This window comes from Mus musculus, chromosome 3 (assembly GCF_000001635.26).
Source record: "Mus musculus strain C57BL/6J chromosome 3, GRCm38.p6 C57BL/6J".
Lineage (NCBI taxonomy): Eukaryota > Metazoa > Chordata > Mammalia > Rodentia > Muridae > Mus > Mus musculus.
Window position 1 is genome coordinate 5,331,712 of NC_000069.6, and position 25,000 is coordinate 5,356,711.

Below are 25,000 nucleotides of genomic sequence, written 5' to 3' on the forward strand. Positions count from 1 at the left end.
CTTCTCTAGCCTTTTCAAGCTCAGGTTTGGCTAAATGCCTAATAATTCTTAAATTATTTCCAAGGCACTGTAGTGATTTTTCAGAAACAAGAATAGATAGTATAAGCTTAACGAATAATTTTGTAGATATGGTTAAACACAGCAATATCTGAGCAAAACTGAAGGAGTAGTTTCCTGGGCTTCAGTGGGAAGCTAGAAGGCAAGCCTATGGTCTTCATGTCTAAGTGGAAATGGGACACATTCATATTGCATGTTATATGTACTGGACCCCACCTCATAATACAGTGTCCTACTTCTGCTGGATGGCTTTTGCAGAACATGTTTGTTTACCTGACTCTGTAAGCTGTTAATAGACTTTTGCGTAGGAAGGGATATATTGCTAGTGCATGTATTAAGGCCAATGACTTATATATGTATGCTTTCTGATTGGTGAGCTGTCTGATTGAGAATACTTAGCTTGTGTCTTCCCTTTTCACGAAGATATGTTGAATTGTGAGTTTTACTTTTTAAAATCAATCAAAAATATTCACAAATAAGTATTCATCCACCAGTTGTCTGGTGATTTATTTAGTTTTCTATCTGCTTTTTATGACTTACCTTTCTCTCCAACTATATTCTAAAAGTCATTATTCTTAAGTAACTTACTTGATTTCTCTTTGTAATAAATGTCAACTCATAGGAACTAGTATGGTTTAACAAATCTGAGGTGCTGAATAAAAATCATTTTCATCACTGGAATTTTTATTTCTTTCCCATTCCCCTTCTCATTCTCTTCCTTCAGTATTGGGTGCTGAGGTTTGGACCAAAGACATTATGCATGTTAGGTAAGAATTTTACCACAGGGCTGAACCCCACTTTATAATATAAGTTTTGAGGTGAAATCTCCCTCTGTTGCCTGGAACTTTCAATCTTTCTGTCTCAGCTTTCCAGGTAGCTGGAACTGCCAGTGTATGTCATGAAGCCTAGCTTCATTTTTTAAATACCTTTGCTTATGTGTCTTATATGACTATTTTCAAAATAAAAAAATAACTTGGTTTTAAAAATTAATAACTTATAAAGAGTAGCCAGACTAAAGAGAATAGGAATTGTGGAGTTGGCCTTTTTACTTGATTCCTTTGGCATTGCAGATACATAATTTGAGTAGAATATTTTTGTCTTATTAAATTTTTATCTTTGTGTAGAATATACTTTAAAACATAAGCATTTCCTTTGGCAGTAGCTATAGGCAAATTTCCAGTGATGTTTAAACATGTGACTATAAAATATTTCTAGTGGGATATACTTACCAAATAGCAATTATTATAATGGCTTCCAACATCTATTGATTTCTAGGAGATTTTTCTGTTAATACAGATTAGCAGAAAAGTGATTACAGGCTAAGAGTAAAAGTTTTAGGAGAATATAAGTAACTGGTTAACACTGTTAGATTCAGTCATATTCCATAAAGTGTGTGGAATATAGTTTAAATGTTTAACATTAGCATCATCACTATGAGCCAGGTAGGGATTTCAGAATGCAATTTATTTCATTTCAATGGAATTTCCATCTCACTTACTGCAATCTCAACTATGGAAATGGTAACCAACGCTAGATGTGATGTTTCTTCTCTTCCAGTTCTAGCATCTTCTTGCCAAGCCTTCTAGAGCTAGAGCGCTTGTAATTTCCTCTGTCCAGAGCCCAGCAGGCTTGTCAGCAGCCTAAATAAACATAATAGATGCAAGGGATTTCTGGAGATTTATAGGTTTAGTTGTTCTGCAGGGTACAGCCTGTCTGTCTGCGCTCACACAGGCCACATGTGGACTCTGTGGATTGAAACTGTTAGAATGGAGCATCACTTACTCCTTGTTAATAGTAAGGCTTAGTAACAAAAGGGGTTTGGGGTGAGGGTATTCAAAAGATCACATTGCAATTGAAATGCAAAATAGATGAGTAGAAATAATGAAAACTTGAATATTCCCATTTTTAATTTGGGAATTTGATATAATTTCTTCTCCTTGATTGAGAATATGGATTTTTTTAAATCTTTCTGTGCTTTCATACTCTTATCTACTTCCAATGTGTAATGCTGAGTTGAGAAACAGCTGGATGTCTGTAGGAAACATCCCAGCAATATCAGGCCTCAGCAATATCAGGCAACTTCCAATGAAGACTATTGACACTGCTGACATTTGGCGTAATGTACTGCCAAAAAGGAAATTAAAAAGTACAAGCCATTATCCTAGAGCCCATCTGTTTATGAAAACAGTTCATTTTACATCACTTTGTTAAGCATAGAAGTGACCCCTGGGTGAAGGTCAGAGTATGCCTCTCACAAAATTTCAGCAGTTTCATTACTTATTAAAATGACCCTTTATCTTTTTCAAGGGTGTCATTGACATTAATTAAGGCACTAGAGTTCAAAATATTTTTCAATGCTACGCATTCCTCTACATCACTTACGTCTTGTTAGAAGGGGCACAAATAGCATTAGAGGAGCATAGAAAGATGTTGTCTTCCTGCCTTTGTTCTTCAGTACCTGTCCTATAGAAGGGCTTCTCATTGTAGATGAATTTCTGAAATGACACCCCTTTAAAGAACTCACATAAATGACAACATAAATCTTACAGAGCTAATTATTATTAAGGACATTACATTTACCTGACTCTTCTACTGACTAGTAGAAAGGAAGACTTTTATTAAAGATATATTTTAATGAAAGCTCATCTAACTTTGGAAAAGAACACTCCTAAAGTGTTGTTTCACAATGCACTTAAACTGTCTTTGTCCGTTTTGTTTCTCCTGAATGATGGAACATCAGGACAATAACAATGGCTTAATTCTTAACACTGCAATGCTAGCCATTTATATTTAAGCATTAGAAAGAAAATAGATGATAGCATTCCCTTTTTATAACAGTGCTTCACTTCTCTCTCTTTATTCATAGCAATGAAAGGTTTATTCACCATGTCCTTATATAATATTCAGAGTCTATGCATAGTCATGATAGAATCTTTTACTACCATGGCAAAAATAGCACACTTCAAAATCTACTATAAATTATCCATTATTGAAACACATTTAGTTATTAATGAAAGCAAGACATTGCCCTGAAGTAAAAGGGCTTTACAATTTTGTGATATTTTAAAAGAAAATAAACAACTTTTCTAACTCAAACTCCAAGAGCCTGCCTGTTCTCAGGATGACATCAACACATGAGAATATTTCAAATCTTCAAATTCATCATCTGGGTATTCTCCATTGCTATAATCATATGGACAGCTCGTGTGCTGTTATGCTCATGGGGAAATATTCCTTAGTAATTCCCCTTTACCCTTGAAGATAATATATAGAAGATGAAATAATATAATGATGATAATCAAGCTTCTAAACACACCAATCTCTTATTTGCATAGTATTCATCTTACTATTTCTTCTGTACCTGCTTTTGGTAGAATCTATCTTCATCAAATTTCTTGTCTGACAAATGGAACTAGATTATAGTCACAGCTATGTAAACCCCTGGATACATGGCTGTTGGGTCGATATTTTAAAAATCCTAGCAATATTGAGAGTTCTTACTACAATTAATTTTAGATATCATAAAATAAGAGTGTATTATCTATTTCTTTCAATTTCTATTACATAATTTTTACAATGTTTATACTACTTATTGACTTATTAACTATTAAAATAAATGTTCATATGATATTAATATTAATTTAGGTATCACACCAACACCAACCCTAATATATGTAAACAAGATACCATAATAAAAAAGGCAGTCATGTGTGAGGTTTAATATACATCTGAATCTTTCATGTCACTGGACTCGCCCTCGCTGAAGTGCTAATGCACAGTCCACCACTTTTTCTCTCTCTCACACAATAGCATAAAGAGTTCCAGCTCCACTCTCTAATTACGCTGAGGGCAGTAAAAAACAATATAACACAGTACTGCTGGTTTACTGTTAGAGTTAAAGTCTATGACATATAAACACCTGAGCCATCTGTAATTAGCAAAGCAACCATCCTTCAGATATTCATTCTTAAGCATACTGAGAATTTTTCTCCAAAAAAAAGTTAAGTGAATTTTTTATATTTTACTGTATCAAAACAGTAAAATGGTTTTAGTCTGTAATTTCTAGCCTATTAGAATTAAAACAGAATGTGACAATAAATATTCTCATTATGCTACCTTGATGTTATTTACCTGGTCTGAGATGACAGACCATTTCTATTGAAAACTCAACAAATTAAAATGTGTAGTAAATTAACCATAGTTAATATTAAGTTGCTCTCATCATTTGTAATAAGTATAATGTAAATTCTACCTTTCATCTAGACATAATTTGATGAAATATTAATGTTTTGTTTGTTCAAACTAACCAAATTTTTAATCATCATGACAAAAAATATTGAATTTTGTTTACCAAAAATTTCAAGGGAAAGTTGTTTCTCTTTAAAGTAGTTTTCTGTAATGAAGACTATTGGAATATTTATGCTGCATTACCATATTAAACCCCATAATTTTTATTTACATAGACTAACACCTGCATAGTTGACAAGTCTATGTCTTAAAATTTTTTGTAGTAGTTAAGATATTTTGAAAATACTTTGTAAATATTTTTACAGGAAATAAACTTGCATTTTCTACTATGAGCATCCAGTATAAACTAAAATAAATGAAATTACCATAGCAATGATCGCAATGCGGTCAACAGATGTGGAGAAATGAGGCAGGTTTTCAGGATTTAGAATAAGGTGCTGTGGTTTTATGTAGAGAGTTCTGAGGCAAGTGAGTGTTTGGCTTGCATGGTCTCTACTTTCTCTGTATATATCCCTCAGTTTTGAAGAAATGTCCATGCAGATTTTGACCGAGTCTGAATTGATTTGCCAAAAATAATAACAGAAGCAAATATACATACATACATACATATAAAACATTTCCATGATGACTACCCCTCTCTCATCATTGGGCCATTGGGAATCAGTGTCAAAATTCTGTCCGGCATTCTGTTTCCTCACTACCCTCTTCACCAGAGAAAGCTACAAACATCATTTAGAACATGTGAATATGTAACATGTGACTTGAAGTCAGCTATTTGGTCACCACAAATTAAAGCAATACATAGAAAGGTTGGTGTGAGATACTTAGAAACAGAGAATGAAGAAATGTGATATTATAAATAAATATATCAAACATGCCAAATTTATAAATATTGCTATTTTAGAAATGACTTTTAGAATCCAGCTTTTGTTTTAATAACCCCTGGAAACCAATTTGCATAAAATAGGAAATATGTAGGCTAAAAGTATGTCCTCTCAGCTAAATGGCATGCAGGGATAGATCTAAGACCCTTAGTGCCTGAAGGAAAGCACTAATACTGAGTTATATCCCCAGGCCCCCACTGTGTTTTTATGTAAGATAGAAAAGTGTTTTAATTTAAGGTATGGTAATTAAAACATTGATACAAAACTTGACATAACATTACCAGATATGAAAGTTCTGTCATGGATCGTGAACTTCAGTGTGGAAATCAAAAACCCCAGGGAAACACATAATTCATGATATTTGAATGTAAGAATTCAGGACAATGTTTACATGATGGAGTACAGCTCAAGGCACAAGATTTATTGGCAGTCACCAGTCATAGCACGATTGCTTGTAATTTAATGGAAAAATCCAATGACCAATATATTTATTTTGCCATAAATCAAATGTATTAACTTAGGGTTATAAGTATCTTTCGTGTTTTTAATTCAGCAAAAATTAAATGACTTTTTATTGGCATGCCATTGTGTAGAGTCCAATCCCAAAACTGTCTTTGAATTTCAGTTTACATTTCATATACAGCTTAAAGTTGGTGAATGTATGACTATAATCAAGTGTCATAAGATGAACTAGAAACAAGGTGATGGAGCCCTATACAAAGTGACTTATATTAAATCTGATGCAAAATAGAGCACAGCAGGATATAAGAACTTGAAGTGTGGGCAAGATTTCGGCATTGAGAGAAGGATGTGAGGTCGTGAGCCTCCAATGTTAAGATTGGTAAGCAAAGGCTTTGAGTTTGAAAACCTCTGGGTACGCTGCAAAGGGAAGGAGTACAGTTTAACTAAAACATTGGGTGTGTGAATAGAAAGTATGAAGTAGGCCCAGGAAAAGGCCATTAATTGTTAACAATGATGATGATTTTGCTAGTAGACCTTTCCTAAATATGGTGTGTTGATGGCAATGTTTTAAGTACACTATACATATATACTTTAGTATTATCAGACTCCCCATTTCAAAGTGAGAAAATGCTTTCTGGATAAATAACCTAACTGATAGTTTACAGAAGTTGCACCTATCAAGATCATTAATGAACAAAAAGTTTGGAGAATTCTCAGGAAGCAATCACATTAGAGTAGTACCATGGTTGACCCTGGTTGGGAAATCTTACCTTTTATCAGTAACTTCATTCCCAGCATGAACTGAGGTCCATGATAGTCTAGTATTATTTGCTGTGTTGTTCATATATTAGGAACACAATTAATATTATCATCTCACCTCTTTCTCCTCTTTGGTCTCCTGTCTTTTCCCTCTTCTGTGTCTTTTTTTGTAGGCTGTTATGCTTTTCTTCCCCTCAAAGTTCTTGTAACATATACCCCCTTCATTAGTGCTCATCCATGGTATCTCCTGCATCGTACAATTTGAATCTCAATACATGTTGAGTCTTATTTTTTGATTATTATTTTTTCTGCTCTAGTCTTGCATCTTGGCTCTTTGTTTTGATAATCTCATTTTGTTTGTTTGTTTTCTGTTTTTATATTTGTATTTGAAGGTATATACAGTTCCCTCTTGTAGAATTTTTCTACACTTCAATGAGTAGCAGTGACTCTGAAAGAGGAGCAAACATAGCTCTGGTATTGGTTCTGGTGGAATAGATGTTAGATACTGAAGTGCCCCTTTGAGATATTTGGAGACATGCAAATTTTTTACTTAGAAACTGAAATTCTCCCAAATTGGTGATGGCTGATGTCAATTATTATATTATATGCTTATATAGTGTAGTCATACATAATCTTACTTCATGATTAAAAGCAAACTTTTTAGTTCTTCTTATAAAAAAGGAAAACTATTCAAAATGGGAGCATAAGGTCTAGAGCATAAAAGTGAGCAATTTAACTTGATCATTATTACTGTGCTGTGTACTCTTTTATGGGATTTATCAGATTATGCTAGCATGTTGTCCACATTTCCTTGATTAAATTGAGTACTGCAATAAAATAACTCATGGAAACATTTATTTCACACTAGTGTGTTATTTCACATACCGGAAAGCTAGCACCTTGAGTAATTATGTGTCATTCTGAGGGTAGAGAAAGAAGTCAGCTGACTGGGTATTAAGTGACTTCTATTATGGTCTGTCTGTTGGCTCTTACAAGACTAACACACAGTTGTAGAAGTTCTCCAAAGAGCCATCAAGCATTTTGGCCTACATCCACTCTTGGATGAGTAGAATTAATACCAAAGAGTGCATCAACAGACTGTTTTGACTGTCTACAAGATGGTAAATAAACATTTTGGCTAAGTTCTCTCTTTTGATTGTAACATAATAGTACTATTTAAAAGAAACTTTTATATGAAGTGCTCTAATGGGGAATCATAGAACAAAATTACCATGGATAATGAGTGAGCCTCTAGACTCTGCACTGTGCAAAAAACAGTATGTTGTCAGGAAATTAGCAAATGAATATCGTTTTAGCTTATAACTTTAATGAGAATAGCAAAATGACAAAGGAATCTAATTTTTACTTTATTCTATGAAGAGAGTACATTTAGCATTTAACCAGTCTAAATTGATTTATGCAGTCAAAGTAAGCATTCAGGATCAACACAGATCATGGTTCATAAGTATCTAGTTTACTCATCTCAGTTAATCAAATTAGTTAGGTATTTACCAAATCCCACTTCAATTTGTGGATTTGAGATATGAATACTACTGTTATCTGAGATCTGAATAATTCTATTCTAGTAGTATCATTTTAGACTATCAAATGCCATGAAAATATATGTGCATATGCACAGAGAACTTGTCATGTTCTCAAAGCATCATCTGAGACATCACTTTTCCGTGTAAATTTGTATTAGAATTCCACTTAAAATGACCCATACTGACTTGATTGTGCTTCTGATTTGATTTTGTGTGGCATGCCAGCAATCGCTAAAGCACCCCTTTGTCATTACTTCATAATTTATTTTAAAATACAAGAGTTGCTCTATTGATATTTATCTATATTAGCATCTTAGGGCACTGGGGAAAATTATCCTACACATCTGGATATATTTTAATAAATTATTTCTATATAATTAAGTGGTACAGGAAGTATATTTTACACTGAAATTGTTCATGACTCTAAAGTAAGCAATAATAATAACTTTTTATCTTTTTCGGGGGAAGGGTCAAACAGGGTTTCTCTGTGTAGCCCTGGCTGTCTTGGAACTCACTTTGTAGACCAGGCTGGCCTCGAACTCGGATATCCACCTGCCTCTGCCTTTCAAATTCTGGGATTAAAGGTGTCTGCCACCACTGCCAGGCTAACTTGTTTATGTCTTACCTTGTGATGATTGTGATAAATTCTATTAACTTGACCCTTCTCACATCTGTATTTCATTGGCTATCATTATATCTGTTTTTATCCTAGACATGTACCCTAAGTAGTTTAACAAAATAACACATTTGAAAAACAACAAGCTAAGTGTTCTGATCTAACACCAACCTGACATACTTGTTACCAAGAATGACAATAAGGTGTTATTAAAAGAATATTATTGAAAAGTTAACCGACCACATTTCACAATAAGTTTAAAAAGTAAAGAAAAAAAAAGTCCTCATTTAAATGTGTCATCTATTTGTATTAAGATTATATTAATATAAAGTAAAATCGATAACAAGGTTCAAAACTATTAATTTAATAAAACCGTGTTTGATTCTCTACTAAAGAATCAACAAGTAATTGCTATCAAAGAAACATATGCTCTATAGCTGTAGGCTTGCCAGTCCAGTGGCAGCAGTTATCTCTGTTTTGTTGGCTGTGTGTTGGGGAGGATGCTGTGAGACACAGCTTCTATAACACTCAGAACCAGAACCTCCAGGCTGGAATTCTTCAGCTACAGAAGCTCACTACCTTTTGGATTCCCAAGAGAAAATTTGAGCATCTCCCCAGACTGACTTGAGCACATTGGATGGACGGCTGTGTCCTCCTTGGTTGAGTAATAAATAGTAGCTCAACCAGAAAAGAATGTTTAAAGGGGCTGAGAGGCACCTGCCATTCATATTTAAACAAAAGATAATAGAAAAAAAAACTCTTGTTAGACTGCTTTTTAAAAGGACGGATGTAAAAACAATTTAGATAAGTTTTTCTGCTTAATATTTAATATTGCTAAAACAATGACAATTTAGAAAGAAATTGATAAAACATTCACCTAAAAATAGCACAAAAAAATTATCCTCTTCACTTTGGGCAAAATAAGTCTTTTCCTTGATATTCAATCAAGTGCTTTCCAATCATCAAATAAGACTTTTTCTGAATTACTTGCTTGTGCAAGTCTCATTATGTGTTCCAAGGTCCACATTGGATGAATATGTTCATTATAGGGAATGGAGAAGCACTCTAGTAGTTTTCTATGTGAAAGTAGATTTCCTGTGTTTTAAAGTAGGAAGCTCTTTCTATAATTAGGACTATGCATTTGCAGTTTGACAAGGTCTTTAAAAAAAGTTTGAATACCAAAGCTGTAGGTCAGATTTGAAGATTCATGTTTTTATGTTCACAATATGTTTTAATTTTGGAACATTTTATTTGTTGTGATAATTTCTGAACGTAGGTTAAGAAAGAAAAATCATTCTTATATGAGTACATAGGAAACAAGATGCTAATCTTCAGGCTGCATGATGCTAGAGGAAGCAGGGGGTCCACACCTTCACCTGTATTATGAATACTGTGCAATAAATGACCTCTAATGTCTTCAGTTCTATTCTATGGTTAGTCTATATCTTTGTTGTATACAGCAATGTACAAGTTTTAGTATGCACTAAACTTGATTGTTTTCATATGAAAAAAGTTTTTATACAAAGACTGAATACCAGTGAAGTAATATGACCTATAATGTATGAGTATGCACCTTGACATTGATAAGCAGCTTTTAATTATATAATTCTTAAGCCTTAAAAAATTGCAGATATAATTCTAAAGCTTTAAATATATTTTTGCAAGGAACTTTGGGACTTGTTTACAAGCCTGGTGCTATAGTGTCCATTTGGTTTTTTGTAAAGTTTATAAAACCCAGTGCTAAAAGCCAGAACTCTGATTCATCCTTAGCTGTTGTAGTATGAAAAAAAATTATTCTGGAGCATAATAATAACAAGAACTCTTGTGGGACATACAGTATCCATTCAGCATGCAGATACAGTGCTGATGTGTAGGAAGAACTAGTTGAAATTTAAAAAAGCAAGGAAAGATTTGGGCCAACAGGTCAGAAAAATTTCAATTAACTAGTAAGCAGTACGGATGTCTATTAACTGACAATAAATTTGGGTTTTCCCTTTGAGTATTATTTGGGTTTCTCAAGCTCTGTGCCTCAAGAGGTGAAAGAAAATGAGTTCAAGATTAATCACCACAATGACTTATTTCCATGAAGAAATGTAACAGAATGTTCTTTATCCTGGATTTATTATTGCATTCTGTTAACATCAGTAAAACCATTGTAGTTTAATAATTCTAGAAGACCACTGTAATGCTTTGGGCTAAAGGAAGGGGAGGTCTAGAGCTGGTCCCTAATGAATACAGATGCCACTTGGTTTGCTGAAAGCTGTCCATTCCAGGCACTACCTGATGTGCATTTTGCTTCCATGTATTTTAGGAACACCAAAGTCCTTAAAAATGTGCCCAGGGCTCCATTGTCCACTGCTTCTTCAACACAGTAACTAATTGCAGGTAAACTTAGCTGCAGAGTGACATTTCTCAGAGCTCTTCCATCTGCTCTTTTTTGACACCCCTGCCATTAACTGTCATTTTCCTTTAAATATACGGTGGATCTGAAAGGCCAGCTCTACATCACACCACTTCAGATTAGGGGCAGTTCCTTTGAGTGGAGCACAGTTTAGGCGTCAGAAAGAAGTCACCGACCTCTCTGGAGCCATGTTGCCATGGGGCCTTAATTAGCACCAACTCCAGCCATTGCTAAGGATCTCACAAAGAACACACATCATTTTTTCACTTAGGAAGTTAGTGTCTGACCTAATAACTTGTCCATACTTGCAGGGCACTGTAACCGTGTGATAACAATGAACATTACTAGACACTTCACCTCCTGCAAAGCACAGAATGATGGGGAAATGTGTCACCTCCCAAGGAATGAAGAATTTCCCCTGCCTTTAATTAGGAGTGAAATAGTGATTGGGAAAGGGGAAGTAGAAGAGAATTACTGGAGGAGAGTGAAATAACATAAATTTCTGGCAAATATGTGTATACTTAAAGTAATTTAAACCAGTCTATATCTTAACTATATTCACTTGAAATATTTTAAGCCATGTATATGACTTGTTGATTTAACAAATGATAAAGATAGTCTTCTTATTGCAAGAATAATTTTTAAAAATGAAATAAACTATATTAGCATTAAAAATTCCAATTTAATTTCAAATTATAAACAAAATGGAGTGTTCTGTGCAAATGCAAATCTTTAGAAACAAACTCACTTAAAATTCATTTATTTGCTTTTAGTTTCTGTAATCCTCATAGGTGAATTTTGAGGGACTCCTGTGACAATAATTTTACATGTGTCCTCCTTTCCGAGGACCAGCAATCCTTAAACATGATTAAATATGACATAATTGTCTGTCAAAGTGGACTCATTGAAGACTAACTCTTATTTTCAAAGACTCTGAAAAAGATTGCTGTATTTTCATTATGCGTCTTTTTCTCTTTCCCTTTTGTATACTTTCTCATTCTTTTTATCACTTTCTTGTTTAAACCCAGCAACTACTTTGGTTAGTAGTGAAATTATTATTACAAATTCAATAAAACACTAAATATGAAGACAATAAAAATACACCTAAGAATGCCTATGGTTATTCTGATTGGGAAAGCTCCCTTGATGTCACTGTTGAAGTAATTAATGCACTCCACTTCAAATTGATTCTCTTGAACAGGAAAACCTGACTCAATGCACACTGGGCCCTTCTCTTCTTGGTCATGAACCCAAATAGCATTTTAAGTGTTTTAATGGACCTGTTTCCTATGACAGTATGCCACTCTTGCTAGTAAAACTGCAACATTTCACAGCTTTCTGATTCTGCTATAAATGTGTGCTTGGAACTGTATTTGGCATAGCAAGACCCCCAATCTAAATACATGTATTAATTGTAATGACTTCCAAGTTGGAAATGTTGAGCTGATGCTGTTCCAAGGCCACCATTTTCTGAAGTGCTAGAAGTAAGTGAGTTTTCACTTTGTCAGCTGAAAGTTCTAAAGTGGATCTTGTTGTACAGGCAGGTGTGTTTCACAGCTTAGTATCATAGGAGGTTCCTCATGCTTTTATCAGCTGAGAAGAGACACCACCACCAGCATTCATGAAAGGATGCTTTGGTGAATTCTTCATCATGTGCAGCCACAGATTGCTTCTGCTTAAGGACGCTCTGTACTCTCCAGTGATGGTTACAGATTCTGGCCCTGAACTTATGTGACTAATTATATGATAAATACAGTAAATTCTATGCTGTAATATAAAAATCCAACAGGAACAGTGTTTAGTGCAAACCATAATCATTCCCATGCTTCATTCTTACCATTCGACACTCTTCCTTTTGAAGAAGCACAATAGACTGTCTGCTTACTGATAATTTTATTTAAAGATAATGTCCCATGAGTAATGTTTATGTGATTGTTTCTGTATAGCAAAAGCATCCCAAAATTTCTTCAGATATAATTAAAATACAACTTCATGTAAGATGTTACTGCTTCTTCCTTCTTCCTCCTGAGCAGAGGGAAAGTTTTTCAATGGCTGATGTCATCTCTGTGGACACCTTCATAGTCTGCTGTCTCTGCTTAGCCGCTAACTCCCTAGCAGAGACTCAAGTAAGAGGTAGCTTCCTCCACCATCTCTTCAAGTCCTCAGGAAAATGGATAACAAGGTGTATGTAGCTACATTTCCCTGCAGAAACACTGATAGCAGAAAGACAAATGATTAGCTAAAGCACAAGTCTAGCTTTAGAAGGAAAAGCCTCCCTTGTGTTTGAAAGTAAGGAAAGTAAAAAGTTACCGTGGAAAAGAACAGCAATGCTAGTTTAAAGCTTTTGTGATCTTTATAACAAAGTAAATTTAGATATTTAAGTGAAGTACTAGACAAAGGTTTCTGAGTCCTCTAGTTTGTCTAACTGGTTTGGGTAGTTAAAGGCTTATTGTTCCATATTCAGGTTCATGTATTGTCATCAACACCTATTGATAAGTACCTTTGTTGAAAGTTGTAGAACCAACCATTTCCAAGTAGGCATTGAAACATTTAGTGACATACAAGGTCAAATGATTGTGCTGGAAAAACAAAAGACAAGGAAGATCTTATATGGAATCTCAAAGCAAGCAAGAAATACAATTGCATTGGAAAGATATTTAGGTATTATCTTGAAGCTTTCAAAGGCTGGGAACCTAAAGTTTAAACTAATAATATGGCAGGGCAGCACATCTAATGTCTAGATGGGACAACTAGAGGGGAAATAATGCTGATCATATAAAAAAATGAAAGACAGAAATGATGTCACTTAAAGTCAACTGACATTACAATGTTTGATTCACTTTAGGGGAAAAATAGTACCCACTGGATGTACTTTATGGAACAATGACATCAGGAGAATTATACATGCACACAAAGATATTAAATAGCTTAGAATATGATTTCTTATTACAGCCCAGCATTAGGAAGTTTCTTTTTTAGAGAAACTGTGGTATAATGTGTGTTTTTACTCCTGTATCATAGGAAGAAATTGTTAGGGGTGAATCTCCATCTTTGGTGCTCTTAATGCATGCCAAGATGTGTCTTGTCTTCAACAAAATATTGCACAATTCCATCTGGGCAGTGGGGTAGTGGGGTGGAACAATAGGAAGATAAGAAAGTACACAGTCCTTCACTGGTTGATGCTTCCTGGAAGAATGTGGACCAGCTGCTATTATCTAAACATTTTAGCATAGACTGTCTTCAGTACCACAATCCCAACTAGTTCTTAAAACTTCAAGTACCTAATTATTTCTTATTTGCAACTTAAAATGAAAAAGTTATTGCTGTTTCTCCTGACAATATTGTTATAACTGATTGGAAAGACAAAGTGTTCTAATACACTATAAAGCATGATATTTAATTATTTTTTCTCTATTTTCTGGTTTCTCATCATTCTTAACTTATGGCTACCTATATTGGTTTATTGAATGGTTTCTAATAAAGCCTAACTTCTCCGAGGCACAGGCAGTGTGCTTGCTTATTTGATAACACAGAAAGGAAAGACTGTGCCCACTCTAACTTAAAGTGCCTACCTAGGCCTTTATGACCAACAGCTACCAGAAACCAGTACAATCTGAGCCTCTGTGGTAGTTACGCAACTATCAAGAGACCCAGATCACTATTGCATATTCACTCCATCTATGTCTTCTGAGCATGATTCTGTCTAGGAGCATGATCAATGTTTTTTTAGTTTTCTTGGATCTGCAACTTAAAATATGTGAAATTGAACATGCCTTTTTCTCTAGGCAATCTTATAATTTCCTTAGAATAGTACTTGTGTCTGCTACTATTGGGTATATTATTAGCATATCAATCTGAAAGGAGAGTCAATGTTTTAATAACAAGATCATACAACAAGCAGCCCAGAGATTGGAAAATCAAAGTTCATGTGTTCAAGTCTTGCCCAATGCTTGGTTTTAACGACCTTATGGTTATATAAATGGCAACTAAACCACTCTTATTTTTATCTTAATTTCAGTATTTACTGTTTCTATGAGTAATATTTTTCCATAAACTACAGATTGGTTTTAAGAAACAACCAGTTTTAAGCAATATTTAGTGAGCCCTCTTCCTTACTTTAATCAATATGTTCTGCTGAACAAGGCACAGAATTGATAGCTGCTATTGATTGCATGCAGCATTACCTAATCTTCACTAAATGTAGGAAGCTTTTCAGATTCAGAAAGGTGGCAAAAAATGTCTCGTAATGATGCTGCTGGGAATTTAGGCTCAATACTGTGGTCAGTGTGAATGTGATGTAACTAGAAGAGGTATTTTATTACAAGCCTTTTGGTTTTATTAAATGTTTCAGTTAGTATGACTTGGGAATTTTTGGGAATTGTGTGTGTGTGTGTGTGTGTGTGTGTGTGCATGCACACGTGCATGAGTGTATAAGATTAGTTTATATAATGGATCTTTGCATGCGTTTCAGTCCTTTAAAATGTTATCAGTAATTTCTACTACTAATAATGTGTTTTCATTTTTATATAATAGAAAGCTAGTATTGAAATTTTACGAAAATTTGCAGATAAGAAAGAGTTTAACCCCACAGTCTAGGATGAAAATTGCATTAGGAATTCAATACAGAGGAAGAGTCCATGAAATCATTACTAAAACAGATATAAATGTGACCTTCACCGTGGTTCAGCAATTATCCTAGTCCACACTATGGTGTATATATCATGATTTTCCTTTTCTCTCTTTGTTTTCATTTTTATCTGGGCACTTCACTGGTGAGTAATTGCTAAACGGAACCCATTATGCAAGGCGAGCATACAGTTTGCAAGTGAATTTGCTTGTAGCTATTGCCACATTTGAACCTCACTAATGTATGTAAATTAAAACCTCTGGTATTCGGAATTACTCCTGTTTGAAATAAAAACAGAATCTGATCATTACAATCCGCAAGCCAGGTATTATCACTGGACTAGTGAGCTGCTGCTGCTGCTGCTGAATTGTACCAAATAGCTTGTGGATAGAATATCTTATCTCAGCTTTCTACCACACTGCACTGCATAAAGTAAGACTGATTCATCAAGCATGGGAGCTGCCGGTTTATGAAATTCATTGCTCCAGGCAAATGTATTTTTAAAATTCAAAAGACAAAGCAAGTCACAAGGGTTATTTAGTAATCAGCGTGAATCACTTCTAGGTAAGAACGTTAGTGGAAAGGAATTAAAAATCCATTTGCTGTACAGGAAGCTTTATTGCAGTGGAGGATATAATTTGAACACTGCCCATCTAAAAGTCTTATTTTCACCACGTTTACTTGAATTCCACCTCATTTTTAAAATCAAAATTATAAAATACATCCTGATGGAATCATGAGTTGAGGAAGACCGTGTCATATTCATAGGACATGTGTTTGCATCTTCTCGGGTGCCTCTCCTGCAGAAGGAGATTTTGTTTATTCAAATGGACATGTAAAGAGGAGAGGCACAATATAAAGTCGTCATTCTTTCATATTTACAATAAGAATGTTTCATTTCTTCTTGTGTATTGATGTCCCAAGGCAGTGCTCCAAATGAAAAGATAATAACTTATGAAGAAGTGTCAAAAACTAATTAAGTTTTGTAAGTTGTTTTTCCCTCTCGCAGGATATATTTTTCATCACACTGTCCAGTCACATGCTGAGATTCTTGCTAACATTATCACATGCCAGTCACACCAAGTCTCAGTGGTGCCTCTCCTTCTGTCATTATTTTCAGCATCAATTAATTTTCTTCTGACCTCGCCTTTAGAGAAGGTATCAGAGAATCATCAGTACACGCTTTGCAGTCTATTTTGAAGGCATTAGGCCACTGTGTGCATTCAAAAATGGAGTCAGCCAAACATTATATTTTCTCACCTGCAGGGTTGCCTAGTAACCTGAATTAAGGATTTTCACCAACCCTTCAAGACAAATAAACACAACTGGAAGGCACATTGACCCAGGTGGAAGAGTCAGACCTATTGATGGAGAGCAGAATTGTGAACAGCCAATAGGAAACAAAGACTCTCATTAACATTCATTGTGGAAACTGTTTCCATAACTAAGTAAATCTGTTTCACCAGGCTAAGAGAACAGGATTCTCTCTTACCCATTTTCAAGTGTTTATTAAGCCATGTTTAGATGCTCCCTCTCATCTGGATATCTTTTTTCTTCCTTCCTTCCTTCCTTCCTTCCTTCCTTCCTTCCTTCCTTCCTTCCTTCCTTCCTCCCTCCCTCCCTCCCTCCCTCCCTCCCTCCTTCTGTTCTCTCTCTCTCTCTCTCTCTCTCTCTCTTTCTTTCTTTCTTCTTCGAGTTTAGAGTGGATCATTTCTATTTCCTTAATGAAGTATTGATTAGATTGTGAAAATATTAAAACAGCACCTAGAAATGCTTCCTTGTCATGGTGTGAATATAGGTTCCAGTACTGCCTCTCTGCTTTCCCTGTGCTGCTAAGTATGGAGGCCACCTATAGGCAGTTGCATCTCTCAGCTTTCCCTGGATTGCTGAAAGCAAGGAGATTTCTCAGTTGGTCCTTTGTTAGTGGGAAGCAAGATGAGAGTGTCTCTGGAGGTGGGGGATCCTTTGTGACACTGCCACTGTGTGTCCGTGAGAGTTGCTTTCCTTCAGGAGTATGTGTATGAGGTGTGTGTGTCGTGGCGGGGTGGGGAGTGGGGTTCAGGTAGGCTAAGGGGCTGTTCTCTCAGATGGTACGGAGAGAGGTGCGAGTGCAATTAGGATGTTGGTGCTTCCTGACATGCTTCTGCAAATGATGGTGTCAGGCCATCCAGGGCCTGAGGGTGGCAGAAGTGACATTCACCCCAGCAAGATGGAAATAAATGCCCTGTTTGATAAGAGAAAACAGACAATTTATGTCCACCCTGAAGAGTTACCAGCTACTGAGCTGTTCCTGTGGGTCAAGTGCCACATTTGCATTTTGATGGGATGTTATCAAGTAATTAATGCACCAGTCAGGATTTATTACCTCAGGAGTGAACTGAAAGGTTCATTACAAAATCGGTTTCACTTGAAGATAGGCATTTCCTCAGAGTTAGCTTTTGACATGTTGTTCCTCATTCTCTCTGCCTGTGGCAGCCATAGTGGAAGGCCAGTGAGGTGAAATTCATTGCTTAATAAGGGCATTCACTTTGGGTATTCTTCTGATAATAAATGTATACATCAAGGCTGCACTGCCTTGTCAGTTTAATTGCTTCTTGTGCTCCTTAACAAGCCAATCTTAATCAGTCTGGACCACGTTATGAATAATTTAGGGATCAGCAGACTTCACGCTTAATAAGATGTACTAGATTATAAAACTTAAGTGCACTGTTTATAGAAAGCATGCAAAACACTTTTAGTTTTTATTAGTGGCAAGTAAAAAACAGGCAGTGAGTTATTCTAACATTTGCAGTTTGCGAGCAACAGCTGTGTTTCTTAATGCTGCAACCCCCTCCACTTTTGTTGAAGGCCACAGTTTGGCCTCTCGAGCCTTCTAAGCCTCAGTAGACATAATGGGAAATTTGAGCAGGCTATGAGATTAAAGCTTCCAATCGATGGCCAACCAGCAATTGCCATTTTAGAAAACATTCTTTTATCTTTTTAAATGTAAAACAGACCCTATTTTCAATCTGTTTCCGAGGCCAAATTACCTTGCCATTGTTGTTGTTGTTGTTGTAGCACACATGAAATTTTAACTTAATTGAAAGAGTGAATGGACATGAAGCCTTCTAAATTTCCTTAGGAAGAAAGAAAGGAAGGAAGAAAGGAAGGGAGGGGAGGAGGGAGAGAGGGAGGGAGAGAGAAAGAGAAAGAGAGAGATTTTTCCATGGTCTCACAATGCATTTGTCATTTTAGACTGACTTCTCATGATGCTTAAGAAAGAGAGAGTTTTTGTCAGCATCCAACAGAAAGGTTTAGCCTTAAAAAGGAATGGCAGGAATGTATAAAATGAGAAGAATGAACAAATCTCTGTAAGGTTATTAAGATTTCTGCATTTAATAAATACAGCTTGATTTAAAAGGACTGTTTAACCGTATTGTTTTAAAGGAACTTTCTGTCCTCCATTTTACCTCAACATTTGTGAGCTATAAGTCGTCCAGAGAGTAATGCATCATTCAGTTTATGACATCTAATAAAGACCTATTGCAAGCATTAGAACCAGGTGTTTCAACCATATTCCTTCAGCTTCTGGCCTATTGTTCTTTTCTAGCTGAAATGGAAAAAATTCTGTTTGGTCCAGCTTCACTTTTGTCAGTTTTATTTAAGTCAAGACACATTCTAATAATCACATTCTCTCATTTGGCATTAATGCAAATAATAAAATGTATTTGTGGTGGGAGTGTGCTCGTACTGACTGAGCAAGGGCCAACCCACCGATATACATTGCAGAAACAGTGCATTTTTTAGTAATTTGTGGAAGTATTAAAAGGATGGTATTGTTGGAAGTACATTTATGAAACAAAAATCCTCATGGCAGTAAATGAAAATGACTTCAAACCTATTCGTCAACCTATAGCTGGGCCATCATGCGCCTTTGTTCTTGGGCAGGTTAATAGAGATTGAGGAGATGGGCAGAGGAAAAGCAGTACAATTTTCTGCTATTTAAGCTTGGCGAAATGGCACTCTTCAGGAAGCAGGGAAAAGTATGAAAGCGTAATAGGCATTTTAAAAGTAGAAGTCCATATAGCTGCTTGAGGGATTCTCAGATTTAGGCATGCATGGAATTGCCAATGAGATAATCAGCATTGTGAAATTGAAACCTGTCTGCTGCCTGCTGCTGTTCTTCCCTCTTTCAGTGGAGTGATTTGTAACACTCATCTTCTCCAGGCAAGGAAGGCTTCAAGATTATCCAGAACTGTCAATAGTAATTGCCAAAGTATTTTATTACCTACAGAAAATCAAAGGAATTTTATAACCAACAGTTATCAAGTTTCAATACACGGTATAAAGAGAGCAATTTTAGTTGGAATACAATCGTGTTTGGCTTGCTTTAATGTTCTGAGACAATTCCTGTGCAACCAACTACAACAGTCACTGTATTTAAGCTAGAGGCAAGAATACGTATATGTACTAGTAGCATTAAAAAAATACACAATGCCTACAGGCTTCTACAAGCAAGTGGTTTTTAATTGCCACACAAACTCTGCCTTAGCTAATTACTTCTGCAAAGAAAGAGTGTTTTGTGAAACTCAAGATGACATTTGAAGTTGTGCTATTAAAAAAATATGGTTTAAGTGGTGCATTCCCTGTATAGAGTGTGTTATGAAATGTGCCTTTGAGTTAGAAAATGTGACTCTACAAACTTTGAAATTAAACTGAGTGTACTGTTGTGCACACACAGAGGAATTTTGCAGTACATTGAAGCCAAGATTATCAGTTTTTGCATTCATAATTACTTTTATGCCATAGAGACATCTACTTTCAAGTAGTTAGTTATTTGAGGTTTTTTTTTTGAGAGCTGATATTATTTTTGAAAGAAATATAAGAATGGAAAATGCTCCCACCAAAATTATTTTTATGCTCACCTTGGAATGTACATGCTGTTATTAGAGAAGAGAAATAGTTAATTTTTATCACATCTTCTTGTACATATTTAGACATGAAGTCCTGGTCCACAGAGCAGGAGCAAGAAATGGCTTTTGTATTCTGACTTTCATGTCTCTGAGACCTAACAGTGTGATGTTTTCTATGATACCACATTTTTCACTAATTCTTGTCAGCATACTTGAGCTGGTGACCAACAGTAAGCAATATCCATTTAACTGTAGAGGGCATTTAGCTACAAAGGCAGAAATTTCATTTAAAATATTTATGAGCAAGGGAAATTCCTCTGCCCAGCATTGACACAAAAATCTAGACTTTTCTTTTGGAAGAATGTGAATTGGAGTGTTGTAAGAGAGGGCGGAGAGGAAATAAAAGTTCTTTACATGTCTGAAAATTAATAATTATTAAAGATGACAAAATTTAAAATTACTCCTTTAAAATGGATATTTTTAATTAAACATTCATACTTCCTTGTGAATATTTGTTCCAGACTAGGTCTTTCAATTGGTTCTAAATAACTAGCCCTTTCTTTTCTTTCTTTCTGAATTTGTGTTTGTTCATTTGTTTTTGTGATATATATATATATATATAATCTCACTGTCATTATACAGAGTTGATTTTCATCATATTTACAATTTATAATTTTTGTGGTAACACTGGATCATAAACCATACTCAGAACTTTCTGCGAGATTCCCAGCAGTTTTTCAAATGTCTGTGAAAACTCTTAACTTGAAATGAAATAAATCAACCAGTACCCCCAGAGCTCCCAGGACTAAACCACCACCCAAAAGGTACACCTGGAGGGACTCAAGGCTCCACCCACATATGTAGCAGAGGATGGCCTTGTGGGACATCAATGAGAGGAGAGGCCCTTGGTCTTGTGAAAGCTTGATACACCAGTGTAGGGGAATGCCAGGACAGAGAAATGGGAGTGGGTGGATTAGTGAGCCAGGGAAGGGGGATGGGATAGGAGGGATTTCTGAGGGGAAATAAGGAAAGGAGATGTAATTTGAAATATAAATTAAGAGAATATCTAATAGTAAATAAATGAATGAATAAATAAATAAATATTAAATAAGAAATGAAATAGATAAACAAGATTGTTTCTTTTTGGTTTCCCAAAATATTGGAAAATATAAAAATGCCTTGTTCTTGCCATAATAAAACATTATTGTAGGAAAGAAAAACTATAACTGTGCAAATTCCTGATTGATTTAACACCAAGTGGTTAAGCAAGTTAGGCAACGAATGGATTCACCATGGCTGCAGGTTGAATGCAGTACATTGTCCACAATTTAACTCAGAAATATGCAGCTATGTATTTGTAAAGTTTAAAAGTGCACATGGCATTGCACATGCACTAGCTGTTGAACTTCTGATAACAAAATGTACACTTACAAATGTCAGTGTGCGTTTCCAAAGGTAGGAGGTCTAAATTTTTAAGAAACCAAAATTAATTGGTGAGTATTATAAATATCAGGCCAGAGGGGCTGGAGAGATGGCTCAGCAGATAAGAGGACTGACTATTCTTCCAAAGGTCCTGAGTTCAACTCCCAGCAACCACATGGTGGATCACAACCTGTAATATGATCCAATGCCCTCTTCTGGTTTTTCTGAAGACAGTAACAATGTACTCACATATATAAAGTTAATAAGTCTTTAAACAAACAAACAAACAAACAAACAAATAAATAAACAAATATATATCAGGCTAGAGATACTCTTATTTAAAACAAATTGCCATTCTTAATCAATAGACAAATCATTATCCTGAAGACAGGAGGCAGAAATTGGCATGTTCTTTGGGCTACTCTCACATTATGCCTTTTAAGAGGAATCCCTAGTCTTCAGCCTGGTCCTGCCTCTGCCAAGGTGTTCCACCAGCATTGGAATTTCTGTCAGTATGCTGTATTTACATGGAAGAGAGAAAAATCATCAATTGTATTTGTTGATTTGAGGTTATCTGTAAATATTTATTTACTTACTTATTTATTTATTTAACCAGTCCCCTGAAAGGTTCAAAGTCGGATTAAGAGAGGTAGGCAGTCACAGAGAAATTCCACAGTTGTTTCTGCAGAGAACTATCCATCCTGGATACACAGGAGCTGCAGGAAGTGAAGTGGTGCTGTGTTGTTCACTGGCTCAGGCAGATTCAATCCTGGCTCAATAGCATTAAACTCGTCCCCATTTGAGAGATCGGTCTTACAAAACCCTGAAAACAGCTCCAAACATGTGTACATTGATTTTGTTGCTGGGATTTTCTGGGCTTTGATAAAAAGGCAGCCTCCACATGCAGGTGAAAGGGGGTTTACCTTTTAAATATTAAAAAGAAGATTAAGGATTCCTGTTTGCCTAAGATTGAACTCATCCGAGGCATGCAAGGGTGAGAAAGGAGGCCTCATGGTTAATGCTGCTGGGCTAATGCTGTTCTGTGGTGCAACAAGAAGTTAAAAAAAATTCCTCTGTGACCTTCAGTAGAGAAACTTACTGTTACTTCATTATGCATAGTTAATGAAAGGGCATTATAGCATATGACCAAATTTGTTTCCAGTATTTTACAGATCACAGTGCCTGGATTTACTAAGCATCATTCAGTTTAGTTATAACACTGACAATGAAAATGTTGCAAAGAATAATGAAAAGAAAACTCAAATCGTAGCAACCTTCTTAGACCTCACTCAAGATGTATAGCTGCCTTGTAGTTTTTAAGATGAAACTTAAGTCTATATTACATTTACTTCTGTTGAGGTTAAAACAAAAAACAAAAAAACAAGAAAACAAAACAACACCTCAAATTTTCCGAAATCTCAAATTGTTTTCTTTCTCCTCTGTGGAACAAGGATTGTCATTTCAGTTCATCATATTGTATTTGGAATTTGTCTTTGATATTAATAACACAGATACTTTCCTTTTCTTAGTCAAAAGGAAATATAACTTTATTTCTTTTAAGCACCAGAGGATTACAGTGTCCTTAGATAGTCTGCACACATCACTTCTCAGCAGGGAATTCCAAAACAAAATGAATGCACTTCTTCTGAAAGACCAATTTCACACTCTGTAGCACTAATTCCTGTAATTATTTGTGTCCATCTTACCCATGATTTGTGAAAAGTGATATGAAACCTGCCTGAAATTATGGTGTCAATAAGCATTTACAGAAAGAAGAAGACCCAAATAAACTAGCTATGCTGTGGGATTTCATATACTGCAAGATATCTGAAATGTAGCAAGTTAATCTTGAATCAAATCATATCATCAATGGCTTTGATATATTATATTTTAAAAATATACAGTAAGAATTCTGGAATAAATGCTATTGGGGCAGATTGAGTTGATAAAAGAATTTCAGAAATTAGATACAACCTGCTTCCCACCCCTTACAGGACTCACTTCACTGGCCTGTCTGGCAGGTACTGCCTGTGCTTTCTCATGACTCAGTCACTATGGTTCATCATAGGAAAGCAGGCCTTCTTCCCAATCCCCATTACATTCCATCTCACTCAAAAAACATGAAGTGTCATCCTTTGAGAAACAAGACTTCTAGGTCCAGACCATTTAATGTCTTATGCCATTAAGATGCTGAGGACAGAATACATGGATGAGGAAGCTGCGTGAAATTCCTGTGACTCGGCCAATGTGTCCCAGGGAGCTCTCTACACATTTATTCAAAAGGAACTCGGCAACACTCTCCAAAGCCCTCAGTGAGGACAGTGAATGCAGCCAGTTCGGATTGTGTGAAAAATGGGACTAAGGATATATGAAGGAAAAACTTTAACAAATATTTTTGCAGGGAATGAAACTGATTAAAGTAATGATCATTTTATGGGACCGAACAGACATTTTACGTATGACCACCAAATAGATATTTTCACTTAGATCCATACTTTTTTTATGATATAATTTGCACTTTTTAGCTTTTGAGTAAAAGGAAGCACTCAACTTTTAATTATTTTGTTAAATGTATCCATAGTTTGAATATTAAAATATTTAGTTTCTGTAGTCAGTTCTAAGAGCCCTTAGAGATCTTAAGTCTAATTTGCATACTGGGGTGAAAGCCAAATCCCTTTCCATTTTTTTTAAAACCCATACCAGCCAATCCACAAAGATGCCTTGTCACCTCTTTGATGTGATAAGGAAGTGTTAAATCAAAGGGAATCCCCTATTGGAGGCACCTAGGGACAGAATGGTGCTTAAGCCAATTGTTGGTACTCATGAGTGTTTAGACAGAGAACACACATCTCTCTCGGATATCAGAGAGGCTATGGCAGGCATCCTCTGCACCTGCTATCACTTAATTAGTATCATCAGCTGAGTTCTAAATGAAAAATTACAGCAGCATGCACTTCTTAGTAAATATAAATGTCAGAATATATTCATGGTTACATTATACCAATATCATAGAGCTATTGACTGTTGTGTGTATGTGTGTGTGGGGGGGGGTATGTTTGCACACTTTGATTTCTAGGTTTTTATTCCT

At 35.6% G+C, this 25,000-nt stretch overlaps 1 protein-coding gene across 5 annotated transcripts in view, besides 1 other annotated feature; it reads left to right on the forward strand.

Annotated features, from left to right (window-relative positions):
- Positions 1-25,000, forward strand: part of Zfhx4 (zinc finger homeodomain 4) — a 197,644-nt gene that overhangs the window by 113,494 nt on the left and 59,150 nt on the right. The window lies entirely within an intron of this gene.
- Positions 16,668-19,750: an enhancer, noted in NCBI's record as "VISTA enhancer mm1577". NCBI's record gives its function as "enhancer in: hindbrain (rhombencephalon)[8/10] | branchial arch[4/10]" and the evidence as "EXISTENCE:transgenic organism evidence [ECO:0001131][PMID:17130149]".